The sequence below is a fragment of the Octopus bimaculoides genome, chromosome 4, assembly GCF_046866305.1.
Source record: "Octopus bimaculoides isolate indiv1 chromosome 4, ASM4686630v1, whole genome shotgun sequence".
NCBI lineage: Eukaryota > Metazoa > Mollusca > Cephalopoda > Octopoda > Octopodidae > Octopus > Octopus bimaculoides.
Window position 1 is genome coordinate 122541850 of NC_142931.1, and position 8772 is coordinate 122550621.

The window sequence follows — 8772 nt, forward strand, 5'->3', positions numbered from 1 at the left end:
GCGTGTGCGCGCGCGCGTATGTATATGTGTGTGTGTGTGCGTGTGTGCGCGCGCGTATGTATATGTGTGTGTGTGTGTGCGCGTGTGCGCGCGCGCGTATGTATATGTGTGTGCGTGTGTGTGTGAATGAGCCAAAAGAAATAACTCCGAGAAGCCAGTGACATTTATTTGAAAAACAGGTAAATACATGTATCTCAAATACATCAAATATCATACCAAATCTTTCTAGTTTTGGTTTATCAAAATTATCTCCCCTCAAGAGGTTATGTCATAATTACTAAATGTTAATTAAGTCTAGCTACATATGAAAGAAGACATAATTTCAAGAATCAAGACTTGTTCAAATTTGTTATGCCATCAGTGAAAAGGATAAGCAAGGTGAATAGAGTTAAGAGAACAGCCGTAGACACGTGTTTCTTTCCCAATAGCTGTCAGTGGCAGGTCAATTGTCCAACCTTATCTCCGGTAGCCAAAGGGCTTAGACTTATATCAAACAGGAAACATTTATGGCCTGAGCAAATTGCTTTGTGTGTGTGTGTGTGTGTGTGTGTGTGTGTGTGTGTGTGTGTGTGTGTGTGTGTGTGTGTGTGTGTGTGTGTGTGTGTGTGTGTGTAAAACTCCGTAACTGGGGCCAAGTGTTAACTCTGTAATGTGGAATCAGCTCGACTATCTGGATCCAAAAATGTATTCAAACTTACCTATGGACACAAGGAGACAATAGCTATAGCTACAAGATTTGTTCTCGTGACTATAGTATCAATTGTCAAAAGTCCTAATCTAATAGCTATTCTTCCAAAAATATATGTTAAAGAATATTCCAGCAAAAGGTTTTGTTCAAAATATTTTCTTTCTTGAAAAATCTATTAAACAGAATTGGAATGTTAGAATATACACGAAGTTAAAATTCTGATTCAGTTATTTATTTTGTTGCTCTTATTTCTGAAAGAAAAAGTCAATTATAAAGTATCCGTAACTATATGAAATATTAATAGATGGTGCCATAATGGATTGCTTTTACTTTTTAAAATACTGTTTCGTTTTCTACTATTCTTTTATTCATTTGTTTAAATCATAACTGGTTTTTCATTGAAAACATGTTACGAGTTAAGCTCGCAACTGATTTCTTGAAATGCTAAGAATCTGTAAAACAAAAAACAGAAATTTTCTTTCTAAACAGAAAGTTAAATGTCTTTGTCATAATCATAAGCCATTTCGTTTTCAAAGTTGTCTTACGTCTTGTGTGTATTTACTGCATATTTCCCAAGAAAAGTTTGTTCATGATTGATCACGATATCGCTTTGTCAAATGATTGGAATGTTCTGTGAAAGACTGTCACACTTATTGATAATTATCTTGTTTAAATATCAAGAGGAAAGTATCACCAAACCGAAAAGTAGAAATGTGAATACCTAAACAAATAGCTAGAAAAATAATTATTGACGTAACGTGATTAATTTTTCAACCGCATTACATTATAAAAAAAAGCATTTTCGTTTCAATTTTACGATCGTAATGTTTGAGAGTGTAATGTTAGAAGTTGTGAATTTTAAAAAGAAGGCTCTTGTAACAGCAGCACCACCACTATCAACAACAACATTCCATCATTTGGAAACGTCGTAAGTTAGAAAAAGTCACTTGACATGGGCCAGCTTGCGGAAAACTATTGTAGGTAAGATGTGTCACAATAGGTAGCGCCTTCTTGCCCCTCGACTTTATCCAGAGATGTGTGATGAAGAGGAAAACAATATACTCTGGGGGAAGTTCTCCATGAAGAGGAGGGGTTCTTTCATATGCCCCGAAAGAGTTTTAGATGTTCGCCATATGTATACCTTCCACTAGTGAAGAGTATATGGAAACATGCACCGGTTCTGTTTTGTTTTGTTTTTTAAGAGTAACAACGAGATGAAGAGATGTTTTCTAGCTCTCTCTCTCTCTCTCTCTCTCTCTCTCTCTTTCTCTCTTTCTCTCCCCCCCTCTCTCTCTCTCTCCCTCTCTCTCCCTCTCTCTCCCTCTCTCTCTCCCTCTCCCTCTCTCTCTCTCTCTCTCTCTCTCTCTCTCCCTGTAGGAACACGCTTTGTTATTGTATTATTTGCCCGTGTGATCAACAAAAAGAACACATCATCATCATCATCATCATCATATTATTATTATTATTATTATTATTATTATTAATATAGAAAGAATTGAGGTAACACCTCCTGAAGATATAGAGTCAAAATTAAAAGACGAGTGCCATTTGTTATCTTCTAGTGAACGATATTTCAACCACAGTAGCAGCTACACATGCCTTAAAAGAGAAAAAAATATATTAGATAATGGAGTGTTCTGTGATAAACAAAAAGATGAGGTGGCCAGAGCAGCAGTTCCTTTGATCATTGGCCTGCTACATACATTAATGCTGACCTGAAGCATAATAACAACAATAAGAGTAGTAGTACTAAATCAGTAACACCAATTGCAACTATAACAGCAACAATACTAAAGATAGTGATACAGTATCTGATATCGAGTTTATTCATGAACTTTATGGCAGCTGTTGCAACGATGTTGTCTGATTGAGTAAACGTAGCAGCAACAACGACAGCAGCGATATCCACAGAAAAAAAGAAATGCAAAAAAATCGAATGCTCCTGGAAAATACTTCGTTTTATTGGACTCTGGTCATGTTGAGAAACAGCCTTGAAGGATTTAGTTGAACAATTAGACCCTAGTACTTGTGATTTGATCTGATACTTATTCTATTGGTTTATTTTGCCGAACCGCTACGTTACAGAGACGAACAATTGCAGAGGACAAACACACAGCGCGCGCGCGCGCGCGCACACACACACACACACACACACACACATACACACACACATACACACACATAAGCGCGCGTGTGTGTGTATGTATGTATGTATGTATGTATGCATTATTTCTTTACTACCCACAAGGGGCTACACACAGAGGGGACAAACAAGGACAGACAAACGGATTAAGTCGATTACATCGACCCCAGTGCGTAACTGGTACTTATTTAATCGACCTCGAAAGGATGAAAGGCAAAGTCGACCTCGGCGGAATTTGAACTCAGAACTTTGCGGCAGACGAAATACCGCTAAGCATTTCGCCCGGCGTGCTAACGTTTCTGCCAGCTCACCGTATGTATGTATGTATGTATGTATGTATGTATGTATGTATGTATGTATGTGCATGTATGTATGTATGTATGTATGTACATCCCGCTTGTATCGATATCTCGGATATCAAGGTAATCAGCAAAAAATATATTGAAATATGATGTGGAAGCGACAGAATTAAGAGTTAACGAACCTACGTCGATGGGCTTGCAGTTCAATTTAAACAAATGTTTGTTGCTGGAGCAAGTATCAGGTTACAGCAATCATTCTCTGCTTTGGCCCAAACCGCCACGAGGAATAGGAATTGGCCAAGGTGGACTAGCAGATAGCCTGTGTCATTCATTCAGAAATTAATTGAGATGAAACTGTCTCTGAAAATTCGCGTGGAATGGAGAGTATTTATACTGTTTTGCCTTCACTGAACAGAATACGACCAGAAAGTCCATCTGCTGCAATTATTCACTCTCGGATAGAAAGCCTCTCTAGATGTCATGAGTAATACTGTTTAATGAATGACGAAGATTGCGACACCTGCATAGATTCCTGATTGTTTAATCCCAAATTAGTCTTATCTAGCAGATATATAGCTAAAGGGAACCACCTATGACCAAGATATCTTATTTCTTTATTGCCCACAAGGGGCTAAACATAGAGGGGACAAACAAGGACAGACAAAGGGATTAAGTCGATCACATCGACCCCAGTGTGTAACTGGTATTTAATTTATCGACCCCGAAAGATGAAAGGCAAAGTCGATCTCGGCGGAATTTGAGCTCAGAATGTAACGGCAGACGAACTACCGATAAGCATTTCGCCCGGCGCGCTAACGTTTCTGCCAGCTCGCCGCCTTTGACCAAGACATCTATCTTGAAAGCATAGTGTTCCTAGAGCTACGTTGCCCAAAACGTACTTCTTTTGTGTGAACAAAGATGATCTTTATCATCCATGCTTTCACAGCTTGGTTTTTGAGATGCCCTAAATGAATGGCTCGGTGTTTCGGATATTGACAGATAGTGGTGATGATGATTCTGATTGATTGCAGAATCAACAGAACGTTAGACAAAATGCTTTGATTTATTTAGTTTATGTATCCTTTAATTTCTTATTTCAATTCTTTTTTTCAGTTTTAGGGTCGATTTAGGTAAATTGTTGTTGGCACTTCGTCGCTTACGACGTCGAGGATTCCAGTTGATCCGATCAACGGAACAGCCTGCTCGTGAAATTAACGTGCAAGTGGCTGAGCACTCCACAGACACGTGTACCCTTAACGTAGTTCTCGGGGATATTCAGCGTGACACAGTGTGACAAGGCTGACTCTTTGAATTACAGGCACAACAGAAACAGGAAGTAAGAGAAAGTTGTGGGGAAAGAGTACAGCAGGGTTCGCCACCATCTCCTGCCGGAGCCTCGTGGAGCTTTAGGTGCTTTCGCTCAATAAACACTCACAACGCCCGGCCTGGGAATCGAAACCGCGATCCTATGACTGCAAGTCCGCTGCTCTAACCACTGGGCCATTGCGCCTCCACATAAGTAAATTATAAACAGCTAAACAAAAACTGTGAATGGGAAAGAAGCATCATTATTAAGATGACGGGTGGCAGTAAAGGTAGAGCGCCAAACAATTTTTTTTGCGATATTTAATTGTATCCCGGGATCGAATTCGACAACTTTAGCTTTCGTCCATTTTTTTTTTTTTTTTTCTTGTCGATAAAATAAGAATTAAGTATAAAATACCTGTTTAGGGCCTAAGCCGAAGACCAAATATTTCAAACATTTTACGTATTATGGGTTATATATTATATTATAGTGGGGGGGGGGGTCTGTGTGTGTGTGTGAGTGTCATTTGAATTCATGTTATGGGCAAATAAATTTAGTAGACTGTCTTACGAAAGGTTAGACTACCCAACACACCAGAAAGTGGGACGTACAACCATGAGATATGTTTAACAGGAACTGTACAGCGAGAATTTTATTGTTCTAGAGACGCTAAACAATTATATCTGATCAGGTAGAAGGGCAAAGGCAAAATAAATTATTTAACTTCAAGAAAGTCAGTATAGACCAAAAAGGAAATAAAATAAGACGAAATCTAGCGAAATTCAGAGTGAAGGCTTCCAGAGTTATTTCCCTTCGTATAGCTTAAAACGTTTTCTAAGTCAATGAGAGTTGAGGAAAAGACGAGGTCTGTGGGTGTATTCGATATACACTTACGTATATGAGAGGGAGAGAAGAAAAGAGAGATAGAGGCAGAGCAAGAGACAGAAAAAGAGAGAGAGAATGAGATAGAAGGATAGGAAAAGTTAGAGATAAAAGGAATATCTGTGTATCTGTGTGTGTAGAAAGGAAGTTTCATATGAATGTGTGTGTGTGTGTGTGTGTGTGTGTGTGTGTGTGTGTGTGTGTGTGTGTGTGTGTGTGTGTGTGTGTGTGTGTGTGTGTGCGTGCGTGCGTGCGTGCGTGCGTGTGTGCGTGCGTGTGTGTGTGTGTGTGTGTGTGTGTTAGGCAGCGAGCTAGTAGAATCGTTAGCACGCCGGGCAAAATGCCTGACGGCATTTCGTCCGTCTTTAGGCTCCGAGTTCAAATTCCATCGAGGTCGACTTTCTCTTTCATTCTTTCGGGGTCGATAAAATAAGTACCAATTGAGCACTGGCTTCAATGTAATCGACTGTCCTCCTCCCCAACAACTGCTGGCCTTGTGCCAAAATCTGATAACAATGTATATATATAGTTATATATGTATATATATCTTTTATCTTTTACTTGTTTTGGTCATTAGACTACGGTCATGGTGGGGCTGGAAAGAGATTTTTGTCGAATGAATCGACTTTAGTACATTTTTACGCTTAGTACTTATTTTATCGGTCAATTTTGTCAAACTACTAAGTTGTGGGGACGTAAACATACCAACACCGGTTGTCAAACGGAGATGGTGGGATAAACACAAGCACATGGGCGCGAACGCACACACACACACACACACACACACAGCTTTCGTTCAGTTTCTGTTTTCCAAATCCACTCACAAGGATTTGGTCGGCCGAGGTCATAGTAGAAGACACTTGCCCAATATCGTTGCCTTTATGCAAAAATGTCGTAAGTTCAAAACGTTGCTTTTTCAGAAAACGAAAAAATAGTTTCACCATTCCATAGCAAAACCGTTGTACTACACTTTGACAATTTTTGATATCTTGGCATCTGAAGCAGTTGGAGATACGATAGTTTGACAAAAAAAAACCGGCTATTGCAAGCGAAAATAAATATTGACAAAACGCATATGGCCAAATTTGGACATACGACACTTTAACATAATAGCAACGACATGCGTGCTGGAGGATATCCGTGTGTATATGTGTGTATGTTTTCCTATACATATATACAAAACCATAGACAAATGTTTGTTTACGTGAGTAGGCATATATATATGAGTGTGTGCGTGCGTTTGTGCGTACGTGTGTGCATTACGTCATACAGTAGCAGCATATCTTAGACTCTTAAACGCTGAAACACTTATAATCACTTCCTAAGTATTTGCAACCTGCTGCTCAGTCATTCAACATTAAGTAGCCTCGCTGTAAACACAAAGACAAAAATAAAAACTTAGTGGGTTACGTGTTGAGAGTGAAGAAAGCAGATATAGCTGAATGTGTGCTGAATGGACGTTACATATGGTTCATTTCGCAGCAAAATTCACTAAGCGAGCCTCAAGAAATACGATTTCATTTCTCAGCTGTAACAACAAAGCCACTACTGCAATAAGAACAACAACAAAAACTGTATTGCTAGCACCAAAAGTTAAGTGCAGCGAGCTTCAAAATCATAATGATAATACTTTCCACTTTCAGTACAAAATCTGAAAGTTTGTGTGAGGTTAAAAGCCAATTACATCAACCCTGGTGTTCAACTGGAGCTTATTTCTATTTAACCGAAAAAGATAAAAAGCAAAGCTAACCTCGGTAGAATTTGAACTCGGAGAGTAAAGTGCTGCATAGAGCGCCGCTCATCACGTTCTGTAACGATTCTGCCAACACGCCGCCTTAGTGTAATCCCACTAAAAATATCAACACCTAAAGCAGTATAAAGAATATCTATAACGTTTCACAATGCAATTTTCATTGGTGAAATAACTTCTTTGTTCTTGTGTTGGTGGGTTTTTTGTTTGTTTGCTTGTTTGTTTTTGTCTTTTGTTGTTGTTGTTGTTGCTGCTGCTGCTGATGATGATGATGATGATGTATTTTTGTTGTCTTTTTAATTGCTGAGTGTGTGGAAAAGGCTGCGCATATAGCTCTGAATGACCCTCAGAGACTGATGAGATCTGAGACGAGGCTAATCATCTTGAATAACTATATACTGAGAGCTACAAGAAAAACATAAGCTGAGAGGAAATTTTAGAGGAGTAGACATACTTTCGAGGACGGACTGGAGAAAACCGGATTAGTGAAGGATTTCATTAGTGCAGGAGAGAAAGAGAGAGAGAGAGAGAGAGAGAGAGAGAGAGAGAGAGAGAGAGAGAGAGAGAGTTGAAATATATTTTGAACGTATCACCAGTCGTCGGATTCACCTTACGATAAGGTCGGAAATAGGTATATTTTGATGACAACTAAAGATACAAAACCATTTTTACGCTGGTCTCTACAGTAAAACAGAATGAACACCTATATAGCTGGAAGTATATTGAGTAGTTAGAACAGTAAACAATTCACATACGTTCACGTATGCAGTAAGATTGTTTTTAAAACATTGCTAATTAAGTTTGGCGAGTACTAACATTTAAATCTGTTTATATATATATACACTACAGTCGGATTATCGTATAAATGACATCTGAGAGGAATTTAAAGTTGTTTAAGGCTGGTGAAGAAAGCAGAAAGTTAGTGTTTCAGGAAAGGTTAGTTAAAAGCTCTCTCAAACACTGAACACAAAAATAGATACTATCACAAATAACGGATCTATTTTAAAACGGGGGCACCAGTTTTCATTTATGTTTTATGTAGTGTTTTTGGTAGCGAAAGACTTTCAAACTTCGTATACTTATCTATTTTGTGTTATAGAACAGAAAAAAATTTTTGTATTCGAATTTATTTCATGTAAAAAATTGTCTTATTTCGATAATTTCTACTAATCACTGACGTCTATTCAGTTGAAAACAGTTAGCGCTGTAACGGTGTATATCGTATTAATCCCCTAACCCTAACCCTAACTAGACTGTTAACCGTAACCGTAACCCTAACCCTAACTCTAGAATCCGAACTCTAAAATTGTTACACACATAGATACGCACAGCGTAATTTATTATATAAACAATATATGCGTATAAATTACGATTAAACCGGATGAAATATGTCACAGGGAATAACATTTTTATGACCGCCCAGCAGTAACTCTATTCAGCTGAATAGACGTCAGTGATTGGTTGAAATTACAGAAATACGACAACTTTAACATGGAATAACTTGCGATGTACATTTTTTTTTTTGTTAAGAAGACTAAGAGTAAAAGATGTTTTATATGACACATTCTACCAGTGTCCCAAGTTTCAAAGTGTTTCGTTAGTGTTTCGTTAAGAAAATACTGGTGCCCCCGTTTTGAAATAGTTCCCAAATAACAGCACCAGCAGCAGCAACAGCAACAATACTAAAAAAATGCAGTCATT

The 8772-nt window shown here is 38.4% G+C and overlaps 1 long non-coding RNA gene across 2 annotated transcripts in view; it reads right to left on the minus strand.

Annotated features, from left to right (window-relative positions):
• Nucleotides 1-1014: 1014 nt before the first annotated feature.
• The window catches only part of LOC106868127 (uncharacterized), a 21226-nt gene continuing 13468 nt past the window's right edge, over nucleotides 1015-8772 (minus strand). For both annotated transcript variants that reach the window (XR_001409224.3, XR_016241669.1), the window contains exon 3: nucleotides 1015-2287. This is a non-coding gene — a long non-coding RNA (uncharacterized LOC106868127). The remainder of the gene's footprint in view (nucleotides 2288-8772) is intronic.